Consider the following 20,132-nt stretch of genomic DNA (forward strand, 5'->3'; position numbering starts at 1 on the left):
TTTAACATGAGCCCCCCCACCCCCGCACCCCACTCACAGCTGTTGTCCTTAGTCAGTGCAAACCCAGAGGTGCCTCTGTAGAGTTCACCTGCCATCCTGGGTGGAAAAGGGGGAAACTAAGAAAGCCCCGTACTCACTATGTTGTCTAGGGACTCACTCATCCCTCTACAGCCACCCTGGCCTAACATTGGTCTGACACCTACATTTTAGTATTGGGACCCAAACCCCAGCCCACTTGGCTTTGGAACCCATGTCCCCTGCCTAGCAAGTGCTATTGAATTGAGGGTGAGTCCCTCCATCGGGGTCTGCCAAGCACAGTTGTGCTGCCCTCGATTCACACAACAAGGATAACAACCCTTTATTTTACTCCTGCCCCTGTAACATGGAGACTGGGAATCCAACACCAGCCACAAGTGATCATTTCGGCAAGCAACCCAACCTATTTCCAACATACTGTAAAATCCACATGCAGACTCATAAATGAAACCTTGCAAGAAAATCTTCCTGAGGGGGTCTGAAGCACCTGCTGCTGGAGGGAAGGAGGGAGCTGTGAGTTGGGATTGAGGAGCAGCGTGAGGAGGAGGGGCCTGTGGGTTGGGATTGAGGGGCACTGGGAATAGGAGGGGGCTGTGGGTTGGGACAGAGGAGAAGGGTGAAGAGGCATAGGATCTGGTTGGGAGTGAGGAGCAGTGAGCATAGGAGGGACTGAGGGTTGGGATTGAGGGGCACTGGGAAAAGAGGGGACATGGGTTTAGGCTGAAGAGCATCCTCGTTTGGGGATCCAGCAGGAAAGGGGAAGGCAGCAGGTGATTCTAATTCCTTAGGGATTTTCAGTTGTGTTTATGTGTGTGTGTGTGCAGGGGAGGAACATGCTCTATGCCCAGAGACCTTTATTCCTCCAGGCTGCAAGGACAGAGGGGCTGTCAGGAAGTTGCCCCTTCAAACCCACACACAAAAAGGCCCTCTGAGGAAAGGGCAAATCCTGAAGAGAAAAAGTAACAAAGAGGACATGAGAAAGACAGTTTAAGATCTTTGTGAGTAGTTTATTACCTGACCAGAGACTTGAACTCTGGACTCTCAAATTAAAAGCCTGATGCTCTACCAACTGAGCTAGCCAGGCTCTCAAAAAAAAAGGAAAGTAAGTTGGTGCAGAGGAGAAACTAGTCAAGAAAACAAGAGCGGGAAACAATAGGGGAAACCTGCTGCTCTCTCTGGCCTGGTCAACACTACGAGTTTATATCGAATTTAGCAGCGTTAAATCGCATTAACCCTGCACCCGTCCACACAATGAAGCCCTTTAGATCAATATAAAGGGCTCTTAATACCAGTATCTGTACTCCTCCCCGACGAGGGGAGTAGTGCTGAAATCGGTATTGCTATTTCGGATTAGGGTTAGTGTGGCCGCAATTCAATGGTATTGGCCTCCGGGCACTATCCCACAGTGCACCATTGTGACCGCTCTGGACAGCAATCTGAACTCGGATGCACTGGCCAGGTTGACAGGAAAAGCCCCGCGAACTTTTGAATTTCATTTCCTGTTTGCCCAGCATGGAGTGCCGATCAGTTCAGGTGACCATGCAGTCCCAGAATCAAAAAAGAGCTCCAGCATGGACCGTACGGGAGATACTGAAGCTGATCTCTGTATGGGGAGATGAATCTGTTCTATCAGAACTCCGTTCCAAAAGACAAAATGCCAAAGCATTTGAAAAAATCTCCAAGGCCATGATAGACAGAGGCCACAACAGGGACTCAACACAGTGCTGAAACTTAAGGAGCTGAGACAAGCATACCAGAAAGCCAAAGAATGAAATGGACGCTCATGGAGGGAGGGGCGACTGACATCTGTAGCTATCCCACAGTTCCCGCACTCTCTGAAAACCATTTGAATTCTTGGCTGAGTTCCCAAAGCCTGAAGGGTCAAAAATATTGTCGCAGGTGGTTCAGGGTATATGTTGTCCCCCTCCCTCCCCATGAAAGCAAAGGGAAAAAAATCATTTCTTGCCTTTTTTTCAATGTCACTGTATGTCTACTGGATGGTGCTGGCAGATGTGGTGCTGCAGCGCTACACAGCAGTGTCCCCTTCCGTTCTGCAGATGGTATGGTAGGGCTGATATCTGTCATTGTTATCCCATGAGTGCTCCTGGCAGGTCTTGGTGAGGTCAGCTGGGGGTGCCTGGGCAAAAATGGGAAGGATTCTCAGGTAATTATCTTCTTTAAGCTTTGTCTAATGGAGATTCAGTCCTCCCTCGAATATCATAGCAGCTGGAGGCTTCCCTCCCCTCCCCGCTTTGAACTCTACTTGCAGAGGCAATAAAGTCAGTGTTGTTTCAAATTCCTGCATTCTTTATTACTTTGTCACACAAATGGGAGGATAACTGCCACGGTAGCCCAGGAGGGGTGGGGGAGGAGGGAAGCAATAGGTGGCGTTGTTGCAGGGGCACCCCCTAGAAGAGCATGCAGCTCATCATTTCTGCAGGATGTCTGGGGCTCTGACCCAGAGCGGCCGTTTGCCTCTCTGGTTCTTTAGTAGGCTTTCCTGATAGTCTAGACAGGACTGACTCTCCCTTTAGACAAAACTTAAAGAAGGGAATAACCTGGGGAGTCATTTCCATTTTTGTCCATGCGCCCCCGGCCAACCTCACCAAGGCCAGGAGCACCCATGACAGCAGTAGATAGTACAGTGTAACTGTCACTGTCAACTTGCAAAGCAGCAGACAGTACAATATGGCTGGTAACCATCTTTACTAACTTGCAGAAGGGAAGGGAATGCTGCTGTGTAGTGCTGCAGTACCGCATCTGTCAGCACCATCCAGTAGACATACAGTGATGGTGTAAAAAGGTTGAATGGGCTCCATGGTTGCCGTGCTATGGCGTCTGCCCGGGCAATCCAGGGAAAAGGGCGCGAAATGATTGTCTGCCGTTGCTTTCACGAAGGGAGGCTTGAGTAACGACATTTACCCAGAATTACCCACGACACTGTTTTAGCCCCGTCAGCATTGGGATCTCAACCCAGAATTCCAATGGGGGGGGGGGAGACTGCGGGAACTATAAAAGCAGCAAAGAATCCTGTGGCACCTTATAGACTAACAGACGTTTTGCAGCATGAGCTGTGGGTGAATACCCACTTCTTCGGATGCAAGTAGTGGAAATTTCCAGGGCAGGTATATATATGCAAGCAAGAAGCAAGCTAGAGATAACGAGGTTAGATCAATCAGGAGGATGAGGCCCTGTTCTAGCAGTTGAGGTGTGAACACCAAGGGAGGAGAAACTGGTTCTGTAGTTGACAAGCCATTCACAGTCTTTGTTTAATCCTGAGCTGATGGTGTCAAATTTGCAGATTAACTGGAGCTCAGCAGTTTCTCTTTGAAGTCTGGTCCTGAAGTTTTTTTGCTGCAGGATGGCCACCTTAAGATCTGCTATTGTGTGGCCAGGGAGGTTGAATATCTGATTTGCGTCCATTTATCCTTATCCTTTGGACAGTCTCTACGGAAAAGGATAAATGGACACAAATCAGATATTAGGAATGGCAATATACAAAAACCTGTAGGAGAACACTTCAACCTCCCTGGCCATGCTGGGCACTTCACTGGCAGAGCGACATCTATCAGGGTGTGACCCCTCTCCAAACCTATAGAGTTCAGGTGACCTAAGCCCTGGTTAGATAGTGCTGAAGGAAAGGAAGAATTGTTCTGTCCATGTAGCTATTACAGGGATGGGAAAACCCCTCCACTCATTGTCTACTCCAAAGTGTTATAGCAGTGCCACAGCAGCATTTTTAGTATAGACAGAGTGAAATTAGATCTGGCTCTAGTTTGCACTGTGGATGCTCAGCTACTAATAGCAACAACAACAGTGCAGTGCTTGTGTAGTTGGCAGGATTCCAACCTGCGCAGGGAGACCCCAATGGATTTCTAGTCCATCGCCTTAACCACTCGGCCACAACTACTTAACATATAAAGCCATTTCACTACATGATGATTCTGTTCTCACTGAATTGTCACTTAAAATTGTTTGCTCAGACCAGCTTCCCCACCACACTCATGGCTGCATTAGTGTAAGTGTGTCCTTGGCTGAACAGCGAGAATTCCTGCCCATTTCCCTTCTGGTTGGAGCAGGATGAGAGTGTGTTTGTGTGAATGACATTGCTGTAGATTGTTGTTCATTCCCCACTCTGACAATTCAGACAGTCCCTTTCCTAGTCAAATCTCCAGCACATCGTTCCAATAGCAGGGGGCAGGATTTCTCTGGGGCACTGAGGGCTGCTGTGTGAACTCAGCCTTGCATTCCACCCTTCATGGACTAACAACAGCAGCAGAAAGAAAGAGCCGAGCCAATATCTCCCTGGCAGGGATGCAGGTGCCACGTCCCCTCTGTCTGACCATCGCCATTGCAGGAGAGAAGGGTTCACTGGAATCAAATGCCCTGGCTCAGACCAGAGACATAGGAAGATTTTGCTGTTCATGGATCTGTGCAAATGAAATTTTGTCTCTGTGTGAAACTGAGGTCAGAAATGAAACATCCACAATGCTCTAGGGAATGTGGGTGAAGGACTCGGGCTGAGAAATGATTTAACAGGGGGTTGTTTCAATTTATTGCCCCAATTAAAATCTATGGCAGCCATTGTTGTTAGTATTTGTACCTGTGTTGGGACACCCCAGTGGGTGTCAAGTCCATTGCCTTCACCAGGGGCAGTCGATTATTTTATCAGGGTACAAATTTCTTGGCCAAGGTATAGTCAAGGCCTAGACTCCAGAGAAAACAATACACTGCTGCTACGAAGAAGTACCTAAAAAGATTTTGCAGCCACCATGGGCATAACTATGATGTGTCGTGTTTCACTCTTTATACCTGGCGCCACCTCCTTTCCCTTTAGCCTTGTAGTTGACCTAGGGCAAAGCTGAACATCTCCTCAGATACCAGGGAGTGTTTATGTCCATCCCTGCGAGCTACACAGGGGTTTGATGTTGCTGCTTTCAGTCCTCTGGCTCTGGCGGGATAAGGAACAATTCAGGCTGTCACTGAACTGAAGGAGGAAGATCAGTTTTGACAGGGAGAGGGACGCCTCCTCTTAAAGGTGTTTGTCTGGCTGGCAGTCCTGGTTCCCAGGTCTCGCCCATGGGGCTCCAGCAGTTGTGGGACCAGGTCACCCCTTGGCCCCACCTGCTGCCCCAGGCGCCGCACCCCCAGGGTCCTCGTCAGTGCAGTGGAGCTGAGCAGCGTCTGCCTGCTCGCTCCAGTGGCTGCCGGCCCCTCCCCATGGCAGGGCAGGGTGGGTCGGTGCCTCCGTGCGCTGCCCCCACCCCGAGCCCCTGCAGCCAATGAGACGCTGCGGGGGTGATGCCTGGGGGCAGCAGCACACGGAGGCCCCCCAGCCTGCCCTGCCTTGGAGCCCCAGGTAAGCACCACACTCCTGACCCCTTCCTGAGCCTGCACCCCCACCCCCTCCTCATATACTCACTCCCAGCCCCAAACTCCCTCCCAGAGCCTGCATCCCTTCCACACACTCCTGCCCCAACTCCCTCTCAGACCCTGCACCCCTCCTGCACCCCAATCCTCAGCCCCAACCCAGGGCCTGCACCCTAGACCTCCTCCCCCCACCCAAACTCCCTCCCAGAGCCTTAGGCAGGTGAGGGGCAGAGTTTTGGGGGCAGGTTCTGGGCAGTATGAGTGACATTATTGGCCCACTGGGAGGACTGGAGGACTGGCACCGGCCCTAAGGTAAATTGAGGTTGAGACCCTGCTTTAAGGGATTGGAGCAATGCTGGAGAGACTGACGGGCAGGAAGCTGGGGAGCTGTGTGTGCTCCAAGGAGAGTTGTTGTTGTGCTCTGGTGACACAGAGTGGGGGTGGGGAGTTTGTAAACTGTGGTGTTTGTACAGAGATAAAGTTTACTAACCCCCAGGTTAAAAACTGTTTCTGCTCTTGGCTGTACACGACACTCTCTGTGTAGCGTATACATCGGTGGGTGAATGTTTCCCTGCAGAGTAGTGGGATCTAATCCAAGTGATTCCCTTTAAAAACTTTTTTGAATGAAAATCGATTTCCAGACCCATCTCCAGTATGTTCAGGAGTTCGCTGAAGGGGGGCAGGGGGCTTGAAATGAATTTAAACACTCAGCATTTTCCTGTGCAAATGAATAAAGACCTAGCAGAGCTGTCCAGCAGCTGAAATCAGTTCCAGTCCTCGGCGTCTCTAAGAGGGACACTCGGTAGCTGAGGCATGTGGGACACCTCTGTGGTGAGGACAGGTGAAAAAATGCTGGATTCAGTGAAAGCTGAGACCATAGGAGGGGAAGGTGAACGGCAGCACCACACAGGGTCATAACACTCAGACACGGGGCTTCACTGCAACTGCCCCTGTGTTTTCCATTATTTCTATCCTAAGGAGCACACCCTCCCCCTCCCCCACACACTGTCACACACAACCTTCTCCCCTTGAGCCCCATCCCACCCCTCCCCCTCTCCCCCCACACGCCATGGGACACAGTCTCTCGGTGACTCACCCAGATGGGGGCTTGTCTCTGCATCTCCCCAACAGGGGAGCAGAGAGCCGAAAGGGCCACAGGAGACCAATGGAGCTAGGCAGGGATAGAAAATACTTCCCCTCCCTTCCCAAGAGTCCCATTAATCTCACCCATGGGACGTTCCAGCACCGGGTGGGCTCAAAGCACCAACCTTCCCCTGAGCAATGGAAGGGGAACCAGCTCTAGCACATGGAAGGAGGCTCCCCACCTCTGCTGCTGCCATCCTGCAGCCTTTAATATGGATTTGTTTTAGCTAATGCAACACCCCCCCCTCCGCTAATCCCTCCATGAAACATGGCGACAAGCTCCTGAAAGCAGAGTCCAATTGTGCAATGGGTTAGTGCCTAGTACTCCCAGAGCAGTGCTGAGTCAAGTCATGTTGAGGTTGTGAGTTCAAACCTCACTTGGAGCACTACTTTCCTTTAAGCAAATGGCTTCTGCCAATCATTTTGCCCTGCAGAAAATACAGTTGCAGCTCAGAAGACACCGAGGTCCCCTTGCTTTACAGAGAGCAGGGCAGATTCCACAGATCTTCCAGGCTCTGCTCTCCACCAGCCGCCTGTGTCAGGAGGGGTCAGGCAGAGCCCAGAGCACTGCCCCCGACTCCCCCTCAGTCTTTGCTCCCCAAACCACCTGTGTGCTCACCCTCTTCGCTGTGAGACTCAAACCCTGCCTGGCTTTCTGTATGTTGGGGTTTTGTTGTCTGTCGTGTTGATGTGCATGTGGGTCCTGTGTGATTTTTGTGGATGCCATATAGTTTTGTGTGTGTGTGTGTATGTGTATGACTTTTGAATGCAGGTTGTTTTTTGCTAAGTATTCTTTTGGTATGTGGTTTTTGTGCTTTCCTGTTGTGGGCTTTTGCTGTAATTTTTGGGTGTGGATTTGTTCTATGTTTTGTGTGGCTTTCCCTTATGTGTCTATGGCTCTGTGTACTGGGTGGGTTTGGTTTTTGTTTATGTCTGTGTGGGCCTGTGCAGTCTGTGATGTTCTCTTTCTCTATTTGTCTCTCTGTTTGTATCTTCATGTGTAAATTCACTGGAACTTTTCAAACTCTCCACAGCTTTGCCAATTTTCACCAGGAATTTTACTCATTAACAAATTCTCACTTGTTCCCTACCAGTTGGTGACCATTGTCCGAGGGGCCTGTCAGTCTCAGGGTCCTGATTTCCCATTGACCCTTCCCCCTTCTATTGGGACTGGGAACTAGCCAACCAAAAAACCCCACTCAGTTTTAGTAAAGGGCCAACAGTCCCTTACACAAGCTGGGCCTGTGAGGGAGGGAGAGCTCAGTGGTTTGAGTATTGGCTGGCTAAACCCAGGTGTGTGAGCTCAGTCCTTGAGAGGGCCATTTAGGGATCTGGGATAAAAATCTGTCTGCGGATTGGCCCTGCTTTGAGCAGGTGGTTGGACTAGATACCTCCTGAGGTCCCTTCCAACCCTGGTATTCTATGATAGGGTCACCAATATTCAGAGAAACTACCACAAGCTGGTCCCATGGTGTAAGGGTTGGCATGCTGAAATCTGAGTTCAAATCTCAGTGGGACCTTGTGGTAAATCCCTGGAGATCCAAGTGCTTTCCTATCTCCAGCTGTATAAGAATAAGTTGTTTACCTTGTACTGAGTGACTCATACCCACTGGAGCCAGGTCTTTGGTTGGAATGGGGTCTAGAAGTGGCTATGGTTTGACTGGGTGTTTGGGATTTCTGATGCCCACAAGTTTGGCCCTTGTGCTTTCTACCAAACTTTTCCTCTTGCCCACATGGCGCTTGAAGAAAGGAGTGTCAGGGCCAGGTTTCATAGTCAGGGAAAGGCAGGAGGGAGGCAGAGTCCCAGACTGGAGCCCAGCACACCTCTCCTCCTCTGGGCACCTAGGATAGAGGCGGCTGGTGCTGACAGCTCCAAGGGAAGGCTTAAAAGCCACAGAGCAACCAAGGGCAGGGCAAGAGGAGAGGAGAACCATGCCTATGCGTGGCCAGCAGACAGCCACAGAGACACCCAGCCAGGCTGCTCCTGGCATGCCGAACCCCACTGAAAACCACCCACAGCCAGCTGCTGATGCTTTGTGGCCAACATCAGAAGATGGGAGGAAAGCAGGGCCAGCCCCCCTGGTGGGGCCTCTTACCGTTCCCACTCCAGGTGCTCACTTTGGCAGTGGGGCAGGAGATTTTACCCCAAGAGGCTTTTCCCCAGCTGGCGAGAAGCAGAGACACACCCAGGCTCCAAAGGTGCTATGTAGCAAGTACCCTCCAGCACAGGGACAGGCGCACACTTGGAAGAGGGAAACTGCTCCACACTCTAGCCCGGGCAGACGCCCATTTTCTTTGGCAAGTCAGGAAGGGCAAAGGAGAGACTGGAAGCACCTGGGGCTCATGCCCCAGCCTTTGTGACACCCAACCCCCAACTCCTTCCTGGGGCTCTAGCTGAAGCCAGAGCATTGGCCTGAGCTGCCAAGAAGAGGTTCCAGCCCTGAAGGGAGCAGGACGTTCAGCACAAAGGTAAAATTGCACAACCACGAAGGGACTTGAACCCTCAATCGCCTGATCCGAAGTCAGATGCCTTATCCATTAGGCCACGTGGTCACAAGAACAAAACCTTTCCAAGCACTTATTTGGAAAAGGCAGACACTGTGTTTCTCAGGTCCTCTACTGAATGGGGCCGAGACTCTCTGGGCACAAGAAGTCGAGTTCCCAGCAAGATGTGAGACAATTCTCTTGAGCCAGGTGCAGGACTTTGGCAGGGAGGCTCAGGCATGAGGGACTGGGGTGCAGCGGACAGCCCAGCTATCTAGGTGCTTAGATTTGGTCTCACTGAGGAGGAGGAGGAGGAGGAATCCTGCTGACAGGCAGTGGCTGTGGAGAAAAAGAGGGATCTCCAGGCTGCTCAGGTCTCCTTCTTCCAGCTCCTCATCTGGCTGAGCTGCTCCACCGGCCTGGACAAGTCCTCTGCATGCACAGCAAATAGCTCAAGAGCCATTGCTGCCCAAACCTGTGCTGGGGGGTGAGCTTCTGTCTTCCCTGTCCCATCTGCGCTAGAGCAGACCTAGAGATTGAGAGAGACAGTCAACAACTATTAAGGCTAAGATTATAAAAGAGGGTCACAGAATCTGTGACTTTCAGAGATCTCAGTGACATTTTCCACCTCAGCCCTGGGGCAGCAAGACTGGAGCTGTCGGCCGGTGGGGGCCCCACAGCTATCAGCCACCAGTGTCGGAAGGGGCTCCCACAGGCCCATGCCACCACGGATGGACCCCACAGCTCCCAGCTGCTGTGGGTGGATCCAAGAGCTCCCAGCAACCACATGTGACAGGGGGACCCTGGAGCTCCCAGTGGGGTGACCAGGTTATACAGTCCGGTCAGCGTTGCTGCGGGGCTCAGGCAGGCTGGTCCCTACGTGTCCTAGGGCATCGCACTGCACCCTGGAAGTGGCCAGTAGGTCCCCCCTGCTGCGCCGCTGACCAGGAGCCGCCCGAGGTAAATCTGCACCCCAACCCCCTGCCCCAGCCCTGAACCCCCCCAAACCCAGAGCCCCCTCTTGCACCCCAGAGCCCTCACCCCTCTGCACTTCAACCTCCTGCCCCAGCCCAGAGCTTCCTCCCACACCTGGAACCCATCATCCCTGCCCCCACCCCAGAGCCATCACCCCGTCGTGGACCCCACCCCTGCCTCAGCCCACAGCCCCTCCTGCACTCTGAATCCCTCGGCCCCACCCTGCAGCCTGGAGCCCCTCCTCCACCCCAAACCCCTCATCTCCCCACAGCTCCCACAGGCAGACCCTGGGGCTCCCAGCAGCCATGGGTGGCGGGAGCCCCACAGCCCCACCCCACTGCGTATGGACCCTGCAGCTCCTACGAGCGGACCCCAGAGCTCCCAGCCGCTGCGGATGGACCCAGGATTTCCCAACAGGCCTTGATGGCGGGAGGACCCCGCAGCCCCACGTCATTGCTCACAGACCCTGCAGCGCCGCAGCCCCGGGAGCTCCCGGCCGCCCCGGGCAGGAGAGGAGCCCCTGGCGCCAGACACTGCAGGCAGAGCCTGGAGCTCCCGTCACCGGGGTGGGGTGAGGAGAAGCCGCAGCCCCGGAGCTCCCGGCCGCCCGGGCAGGAGAGGAGCCCCGGCGCTCAGACACCGCAGGCAGAGCCCGGAGCTCCCAGTCACCGGGGTGAGGAGAAGCCGCAGCCCCGGAGCTCCCGGCCGCCCCAGGCAGGAGGAGCCCCGGCGCTCAGACACCGCAGGCAGAGCCCGGAGCTCCCAGTCACGGGGTGAGGAGAAGCCGCAGCCCCGGGAGCTCCCGGCCGCCCGGGCAGGAGAGGAGCCCCGGCGCTCAGACACCGCAGGCGGAGCCCGGAGCTCCCAGTCACCGGGGGTGAGGAGGAGCCGCAGCCCCGGCCAGTGCAGGTGGCCCCGCAGCTCCCAGCCTCCGCGGGCGGGCGGACGCCAGAGCCCCCGCTGCCATCGGGACCCGCGCCGCCCGGCAGGACCCGTCACCCGCGACCGGCAGGAAACAGCCGCGCGAAGCGCCGCGCCCTGTGACCCCGGTGCTGCAGCTTCTCGCCCGGCGGGAGGCGGCGCCGCTGCTGCGGTCTCGGTCCCTCCGCCCGGCAGCGGGACCCGCCCCGCGCGGCCTCGCGCCGCTTCTCGCGGGCGGCGCTGAGCTCTGAGCGCACAAGGCCCTGGCGGCTCCGCCCCGCATCGCTGTCAGACAACGTCACCAATGGGAGATGAGCCCGTCAGAAACGTCAGGTGGGGAGGGCCCAATGGGAGACCAGCTTTCAGAGACCCGCCCCGCGCGAGGGCCAATGGGAGATCAGCTGTCAGAAAACACTAGGCAGGCCGGCACCAGCCAACCAGGAACCGCCCCTCATCTCAAGGACAGCCCCGCCCGCACCTGTCCTATGCCCCACAGCAGCAGCCAGCACCAGGGGGTTTGTGTCACACCTCACAACAACCCCCAAAGCAGAGTCTCAATTCCCCTCCCCCACCCCTGCTGCTGCTCTTCAATAGGTAACAAGAACCCCACCCACACACCAAAAAGAGAAAGGGGCAGGGAGCACTGTCTAAAGCCAACAATCTCCCTCACCTCTCCCCCCCCCCGCCCCCGCAGCCCCTTCCCCATGTCTGGCCACACGCTCCCAGGTCAGGGTGACCACACACTCCCCGTCGGGGCAGGCTCTGCTCAGCCCGGCTCCCCACAGCCTGCACTAAACATGTGGGGACCAACCCCAAAACTTACTCATATTTTACCCCAATGGCCCCAAAAAGCTGCTTTTAATATGCAAATAAGGTGCTGCCACACTCAGGCCACGCCCCAGCTCTCCAGTGGAGCCACCCAGGAGAGAACCAGGTGATATTTAAATTAGCCAAAGCAACAAAGAATCCTGTGGCACCTTATAGACTAACAGACGTTTTGCAGCATGAGCTTTCGTGGGTGAATACCCACTTCTTCGGATGCAAGTGGTGGAAATTTCCAGGGGCAGGTTTATATATGCAAGCAAGAAGCAAGCTAGAGATAATGAGGTTAGTTCAATCAGGGAGGATGAGGCCCTGTTCTAGCAGTTGAGGTGTGAAAACCAAGGGAGGAGAAACTGGTTCTGTAATTGGCAAGCCATTCACAGTCTTTGTTTAATCCTGAGCTGATGGTGTCAAATTTGCAGATGAACTGGAGCTCAGCAGTTTCTCTTTGAAGTCTGGTCCTTAAGTTTTTTTGCTGCAGGATGGCCACCTTAAGATCTGCTATTGTGTGGCCAGGGAGGTTGAAGTGTTCTCCTACAGGTTTTTGTATATTGCCATTCCTAATATCTGATTTGTGTCCATTTATCCTTTTCCTTAGAGACTGTCCAGTTTGGCCGATGTATATAGCAGAGGGGCATTGCTGGCATATGATGGCATATATTACATTGGTGGATGTGCAGGTGAATGAACCGGTGATGATGTGGCTGATCAGGTTAGGTCCTGTGATGGTGTTGCTGGTGTAGATATGTGGGCAGAGTTGGCATCGAGGTTTGTTGCATGGGTTGGTTCCTGAGCTGGAGTTACTATGGTGCGGTGTGCAGTTGCTGGTGAGAATATGCTTCAGGTTGGCAGGTTGTCTGTGGGCGAGGACTGGCCTGCCACCCAAGGCCTGTGACAGTGTGGGATCATTCTCCAGGATGGGTTGCAGATCCCTGATGATGCGCTGGAGGGGTTTTAGCTGGGGACTGTATGTGATGGCCAGTGGAGTCCTGTTGGTTTCTTTCTTGGGTTTGTCTTGCAGTAGGAGGCTTCTGGGTACACATCTGGCTCTGTTGATCTGTCTCCTTATTTCCTCGTGGGTACTGTAGTTTTGAGAATGCTTGGTGAAGATTTTGTAGGTGTTGGTCTCTGTCTGTGGGGTTAGAGCAGATGCGGTTGTACCTCAGTGCTTGGCTGTAGACAATGGATCTTGTGGTGTGCCCGGGATGGAAGCTGGAGGCATGAAGGTAGGCATAGCGGTCGGTAGGTTTTCGGTATAGGGTGGTGTTAATGTGACCATCAATTATTTGCACCGTAGTGTCTAGGAAGTGGACCTCCTGTGTAGATTGGTCCAGGCTGAGGTTGATGGTGGGGTGGAAGCTGTTGAAATCGTGGTGGAATTTTTCCAGAGTCTCTTTCCCGTGGGTCCAGATGATGAAGATGTCATCAATGTAGCGTAGGTAGAGAAGGGGCGTGAGTGGACGGGAGCTGAGGAAGCGTTGTTCCAGGTCAGCCATAAAAATATTGGCATATTGTGGGGCCATGCGGGTGCCCATAGCGGTGCCACTGATCTGGAGATATATATTGTCATCAAATTTGAAATAGTTGTGTCTGAGGATAAAGGCACAGAGCTCAGCAACCAGTTGTGCTGTGGCATCATCAGGATACTGTTCCTGACAGCTTGTATTCCATCAGCGTGTGGGATGTTGGTGTAGAGAGCCTCTACATCCATGGTGGCCAGGATGGTGTTTTCTGGAAGGTCACCAATGCATTGTAGTTTCCTCAGGAAATCAGTGGTGTCACGGAGATAGCTGGGAGTGCTGGTGGCATAGGGTCTGAGTAGAGAGTCCACATATCCAGATAGTCCTTCAGTGAGAGTTCCAATGCCCGAGATGATGGGGCGTCCAGGATTTCCAGGTTTGTGGATTTTGGGCAGTAGATAGAATAGCCCTGGTCGGGGCTCTAAGGGTATGTTGATTTGTTCCGGTGTTAGTGTAGGGAGTGTCCTGAGTAGATGGGTCAGTTCCTTAGTGTATTCCTCAGTGGGATCTGAGGGCAGTGGCCTGTAGAATTTGGTGTTGGAGAGTTGTCTGGCGGCCTCCTTTTGGTAGTCAGACCTGTTCATGATGACAACAGCACCTCCTTTATCAGCCTCTTTGATTATAATGTCAGGATGGTTTCTGAGGCTGTGGATGGCATTGCGTTCTGCACGACTTAGGTTATGAGGCAAGCGATGTTGTTTTTCCACAATTTCTGCCTGTGCACGTCGGCGGAAGCATTCAATGTATAGGTCCAGACTGTCATTTCGACCCTCAGGAGGAGTCCATGTGGAGTTCTTCTTTTTGTGCTGTTGGTGGGAGGGTAACTGTGTATCAGTGCGCTGTTCAGTGTTTTCCTGAAAGTATTCTTTGAGTCGGAGACTGCGAAAGTAGGCTTCCAGATCGCCGCAGAACTGTATCATGTTGGTGGGGGTGGCAGGGCAAAAAGAGAGTCCCCGAGATAGGACAGACGTTTCTTCTGGGCTGAGTGTGTGGTTGGATAGATTGACGATATTGCTGGGTGGGTTAGAGGTACCACGGTTGTGGCCCCATGTGGCAGGTAGGAGTTTAGACAGCTTACAGTCCTTTTTCCTTTGTAGAGAGGTGAAGTGAGTGATGTAGATCTCCTGTCTTATTTTAGTGAAGTCCGTTTGTATGGAAGTTTGGTTATTGATGAGAGTCTCCAGGTTGGAGAGCTCTTTTTTGATGTGATCCTGTTTGCTGTATAGGAGGCTGATCAGGTGGTTCCTCAGTTTCTTTGATAGAGTACGGCATAATCTCTCACTGTGATTTCCACCACTTGCATCCGAAGAAGTGGGTATTCACCCACGAAAGCTCATGCTGCAAAACGTCTGTTAGTCTATAAGGTGCCACAGGATTCTTTGTTGCTTTTACAGATCCAGACTAACACGGCTACCCCTCTGATACTTAAATTAGCCAGGACGTCGCTCAGTCATTTCCCTCTGCTCCCAGCAGGTGGCGGCGGAGAGCTCCGAGATCGCTCCCTTCCCTTTCTCGCGTCGGCTTCAGCCCCCGGGTTACAAACGCACCAACCGGGGAGCAGGAGTGTGGGGCTGCTCCAGGGTGACCAGATGTCCCATGTTTAAAGGGACAGGCCAGTTTGGGAGGACTTTTTCTTCTATAGGAGCCTATTACCCCCCCACCCCCGTCCTGTTTTCCACAGTTTCTTCAATGTCACCATATGGGGCAGCTCTGCGGGGACGGACTTGCACACTTGGGAGCCATCAGCCGGATCTGCGTGCCAGGGAAGCTGCGTCCCTCCAGAGGCGCCTGAGAAGCCAGAGGGGCCGTGGGTGAGTTTGTGATGAGGTGAGTGTGAAGTGTGGAAGGGGGAGGGTGGCAAGAGGAGGTTTTGAGAGGCAAAACAGTGCTGCTGAGCTGGAAGGGGAGGGCAAGGTCCCAGGCGGGTGTTGTGTGAGGAGCTGTGTAGGCCCGGAAAGGCGTCCTGCTGGGCAAGGGCAGGTGAGGAGGGCCAGGGCTGTTGCTGCGGCCAAAGCCTTTGGGAAGCAGAAGAGGGCCAGGAGTGTTGTTGCCTGCTGGGGCCCATGCGACGGTGTAGGTGTACGCTGACCATAGCTGGTCTGTGGGAGCTGGGTCCGCTTATCATGCCCCTTTCCTCGTTAGTATAGTGGTGAGTATCCCCGCCTGTCATGCGGGAAACCGGGGTTCGATTCCCCGACGGGGAGGGTCACCCCTTTTGAAGGGGGGACAAAGAAATCCCTTGCCTGCCCGCCACATGCCTTGCATTCTCCTTCAACGGCCACTTCCCTTCGCACCCCGCACTGATGACTTTCACCTCCAGAGAGACAGTTACCTCGCAAGGACACGCTCGCCCTAGCCAAAGCCTCCCCCGGGGCCTGCACGTGGGGGCACGTTTCAGAGCGGCAAAGGGAAATAGGCTGGCCAGGGCCATGAGGACAATGGCCCAGACAAACGGGGAGGGACTTGGTCCAGAAGTGGAGGAAGACAGAAAAAGGGACAGGCATGGGATTGGCTTCCTGTCTTGTTTCCTTTGCTCAGCATTTGACCTGTGACTGTAATGGGGAGACTTGAGAAAGACCTGTGGCCGCCGGTGAGGTAGGTGGCCGCCCCGAGAGCGCAGAGCTGAGCATTTTCCGCTGGGCTGCTGCCTGCGCCCCCAGCACCTGGCCGTGATCGTATAGTAGTTAGTACTCTGCGCCGTGGTCGCAGCAACCTTGGCTCGAATCCGGGTCACGGCGTTGCTTTTTGGTGGGGAGGGGCTATCCTGCAGCACGCCTCTTGGCTCAGTCTGATGGCGTCCGTTTGCAAAGAGAGCCATCAGCCGGTCCTCAGTTTCTGCTTGGTAAAGGCAAGTCAGTGGGGTCCATCGGTCAGAAAAAGAGTCCCAGGACTTCTTGCTGGGCGCCAGGGTCCAAAAGCAGCGCATTCCCTCCTGGAAAGGGCTGTGTTTGAATGTCCGTCCAGTGCGTTGAAGGGAAGGATCTGCGTGCCAGGGAAGCTGCGTCCCTTCAGAGGCGCTTGAGAAGCCAAAGGGGCCGTGGGTGAGCTTGTGATGAGGTGAGTGTGAAGTGTGGAATGGGGAGAGTGGCAAGAGGAGGTTTTGAGAGGAAAAAAGGTGCTGCTGAGCTGGTAGGGGAGGGCAAGGTCCCAGGCGGGTGTTGTGTGAGGAGCTGTGTAGGCCCGAAAAGGCGTCCTGCTGGGCAAGGGCAGGTGAGGAGGGCCAGGGCTGTTGCTGCGGCCAAAGCCTTTGGGAAGCAGAAGAGGGCCAGGAGTGTTGTTGCCTGCTGGGGCCCATGCGACGGTGTAGGTGTACGCTGACAATAGCTGGTCTGTGGGAGCTGGGGCCGCTCATCATGCCCCTTTCCTCGTTAGTATAGTGGTGAGTATCCCTGCCTGTCACGCGGGAGACCGGGGTTCGATTCCCTGACGGGGAGGGTGACCCCTTCTGAAGGGGGCACAAAGAAATACCTGGCCTGCCCGCCACATGCCTTGCATGCTCCTTCGACGGCCACTTCCCTTCGCACCCCACACTGATGACTTTCACCTCCAGAGAGACAGTTACCTCGCAAGGACACGCTCACCCTAGCCAAAGCCTCCCCCGGGGCCTGCACGTGGGGGCACGTTTCAGAGCGGCAAAGGGAAATAGGCTGGCCAGGGCCATGAGGACAATTGCCCAGACAAACGGGGAGGGACTTGGTCCAGGGGTGGAGGAAGACAGAAAAAGGGACAGGCATGGGATTGGCTTCCTGTCTTGTTTCCTTTGCTCAGCATTTGACCTGTGACTGTAATGGGGAGACTTGAGAAAGACCTGTGGCCGCCAGCGAGGTAGGTGGCCGCCCCGAGAGCGCAGAGCTGAGCATTTTCCGCTGGGCTGCCTGCCTGCACCTCCAGCACCTGGCCGTGATTGTATAGTGGTTAGTACTCTGCGCCGTGGCCGCAGCAACCTCGATTCGAATCCGGGTCACGGCATTGCTTTTTGGTGGGGAGGGGCTATCCTGCAGCACGCCTCGTGGCTCAGTCTGATGGCGTCCGTTTGCAAAGAGAGCCATCAGCCGGTCCTCAGTTTCTGCTTGGTAAAGGCAAGTCAGTGGGGTCCATCGGTCAGAAAAAGAGTCCCAGGACTTCTTGCTGGGCGCCAGGGTCCAAAAGCAGCGCATTCCCTCCTGGAAAGGGCTGTGTTTTGAATGTCCGTCCAGTGCGCGTTGAAGGGAAGGATCTGCGTGCCAGGGAAGCTGCGTCCCTTCAGAGGCGCTTGAGAAGCCAAAGGGGCCGTGGGTGAGCTTGTGATGAGGTGAGTGTGAAGTGTGGAATGGGGAGAGTGGCAAGAGGAGGTTTTGAGAGGAAAAAAGGTGCTGCTGAGCTGGTAGGGGAGGGCAAGGTCCCAGGCGGGTGTTGTGTGAGGAGCTGTGTAGGCCCGAAAAGGCGTCCTGCTGGGCAAGGGCAGGTGAGGAGGGCCAGGGCTGTTGCTGCGGCCAAAGCCTTTGGGAAGCAGAAGAGGGCCAGGAGTGTTGTTGCCTGCTGGGGCCCATGCGACGGTGTAGGTGTACGCTGACAATAGCTGGTCTGTGGGAGCTGGGGCCGCTCATCATGCCCCTTTCCTCGTTAGTATAGTGGTGAGTATCCCTGCCTGTCACGCGGGAGACCAGGGTTCGATTCCCTGACGGGGAGGGTGACCCCTTCTGAAGGGGGCACAAAGAAATACCTGGCCTGCCCGCCACATGCCTTGCATTCTCCTTCGACGGCCACTTCCCTTCGCACCCCACACTGATGACTTTCACCTCCAGAGAGACAGTTACCTCGCAAGGACACGCTCACCCTAGCCAAAGCCTCCCCCGGGGCCTGCACGTGGGGGCACGTTTCAGAGCGGCAAAGGGAAGTAGGCTGGCCAGGGCCATGAGGACAATGGCCCAGACAAACGGGGAGGGACTTGGTCCAGGGGTGGAGGAAGACAGAAAAAGGGACAGGCATGGGATTGGCTTCCTGTCTTGTTTCCTTTGCTCAGCATTTGACCTGTGACTGTAATGGGGAGACTTGAGAAAGACCTGTGGCCGCCAGCGAGGTAGGTGGCCGCCCCGAGAGCGCAGAGCTGAGCATTTTCCGCTGGGCTGCCTGCCTGCACCTCCAGCACCTGGCCGTGATTGTATAGTGGTTAGTACTCTGCGCCGTGGCCGCAGCAACCTCGATTCGAATCCGGGTCACGGCATTGCTTTTTGGTGGGGAGGGGCTATCCTGCAGCACGCCTCGTGGCTCAGTCTGATGGCGTCCGTTTGCAAAGAGAGCCATCAGCCGGTCCTCAGTTTCTGCTTGGTAAAGGCAAGTCAGTGGGGTCCATCGGTCAGAAAAAGAGTCCCAGGACTTCTTGCTGGGCGCCAGGGTCCAAAAGCAGCGCATTCCCTCCTGGAAAGGGCTGTGTTTCGAATGTCCGTCCAGTGCGCGTTGAAGGGAAGGATCTGCGTGCCAAAGAAGCTGTGTCCCTCCAGAGGCGCTTGAGAAGCCAAAGGGGCCGTGGGTGAGTTTGTGATGAGGTGAGTGTGAAGTGTGGAAGGGGGAGGGTGGCAAGAGGAGGTTTTGAGAGGAAAAAAGGTGCTGCTGAGCTGGTAGGGGAGGGCAAGGTCCCAGGCGGGTGTTGTGTGAGGAGCTGTGTAGGCCCGGAAAGGCGTCCTGCTGGGCAAGGGCAGGTGAGGAGGGCCAGGGCTGTTGCTGCGGCCAAAGCCTTTGGGAAGCAGAAGAGGGCCAGGGGTGTTGTTGCCTGCTGGGGCCCATGCGACGGTGTAGGTGTACGCTGACCATAGCTTTTCTGTGGGAGCTGGGGCCACTCATCATGCCCCTTTCTTCGTTAGTATAGTGGTGAGTATCCCCGCCTGTCATGCAGGAGACCGGGGTTCGATTCCCCGACGGGGAGGGTGACCCCTTTTGAAGGGGGGACAAAGAAATCCCTGGCCTGCCCGCCACATGCCTTCCATTCTCTTTCGACGGCCACTTCCCTTCGCACCCCGCACTGATGACTTTCACCTCCAGAGAGACAGTTACCTCGCAAGGACACGCTCGCCCTAGCCAAAGCCTCCCCCGGGGCCTGCAAGTGGGGGCACGTTTCAGAGCGGCAAAGGGAAATAGGCTGGCCAGGGCCATGAGGACAATGGCCCAGACAAACGGGGAGGGACTTGGTCCAGTGGTGGAGGAAGACAGAAAAAGGGACAGGCATGGGATTGGCTTCCTGTCTTGTTTCCTTTGCTCAGCATTTGACCTGTGTGTGTAATGGGGAGACTTGAGAAAGACCTGTGGCCGCCGGTGAGGTAGGTGGCCGCCCCGAGAGTGCAGATCTGAGCATTTTCCGCTGGGTTGCTAGCCTGCGCTCCCAGCGCCTGGCCGTGATCGTATAGTGGTTAGTACTCTGCGCCGTGGTCGCAGCAACCTTGGCTCGAATCCGGGTCACGGCGTTGCTTTTTGGTGGGGAGGGGCTATCCTGCAGCACGCCTCTTGGCTCAGTCTGATGGCGTCCGTTTGCAAAGAGAGCCATCAGCCGGTCCTCAGTTTCTGCTTGGTAAAGGCAAGTCAGTGGGGTCCATCGGTCAGAAAAAGAGTCCCAGGACTTCTTGCTGGGCGCCAGGGTCCAAAAGCAGCGCATTCCCTCCTGGAAAGGGCTGTGTTTTGAATGTCCGTCCAGTGCGCGTTGAAGGGAAGGATCTGCGTGCCAGGGAAGCTGCGTCCCTTCAGAGGCGCTTGAGAAGCCAAAGGGGCCGTGGGTGAGCTTGTGATGAGGTGAGTGTGAAGTGTGGAATGGGGAGAGTGGCAAGAGGAGGTTTTGAGAGGAAAAAAGGTGCTGCTGAGCTGGTAGGGGAGGGCAAGGTCCCAGGCGGGTGT

At 54.9% G+C, this 20,132-nt stretch overlaps 6 non-coding genes across 6 annotated transcripts; 4 read left to right on the forward strand and 2 right to left on the reverse strand.

The window, feature by feature from the left end:
- Positions 1–3,864: 3,864 nt before the first annotated feature.
- TRNAS-AGA lies at positions 3,865–3,946 on the reverse strand. Its single transcript has one exon. It is a non-coding gene; the product is annotated as a tRNA-Ser (tRNA).
- Positions 3,947–9,029: 5,083 nt separating this feature from the next.
- Positions 9,030–9,102, reverse strand: TRNAR-UCG. Its single transcript has one exon. It is a non-coding gene; the product is annotated as a tRNA-Arg (tRNA).
- A 6,301-nt stretch (positions 9,103–15,403) lies between these two features.
- Positions 15,404–15,475, forward strand: TRNAD-GUC. Its single transcript has one exon. It is a non-coding gene; the product is annotated as a tRNA-Asp (tRNA).
- Positions 15,476–16,633: 1,158 nt separating this feature from the next.
- TRNAD-GUC lies at positions 16,634–16,705 on the forward strand. The gene has a single exon. It is a non-coding gene; the product is annotated as a tRNA-Asp (tRNA).
- A 1,162-nt stretch (positions 16,706–17,867) lies between these two features.
- TRNAD-GUC lies at positions 17,868–17,939 on the forward strand. The gene has a single exon. It is a non-coding gene; the product is annotated as a tRNA-Asp (tRNA).
- A 1,162-nt stretch (positions 17,940–19,101) lies between these two features.
- On the forward strand, positions 19,102–19,173 carry TRNAD-GUC. Its single transcript has one exon. It is a non-coding gene; the product is annotated as a tRNA-Asp (tRNA).
- Positions 19,174–20,132: the final 959 nt, after the last annotated feature.

The sequence above is a fragment of the Mauremys reevesii genome, linkage group 12 (assembly GCF_016161935.1).
Source record: "Mauremys reevesii isolate NIE-2019 linkage group 12, ASM1616193v1, whole genome shotgun sequence".
NCBI lineage: Eukaryota > Metazoa > Chordata > Testudines > Geoemydidae > Mauremys > Mauremys reevesii.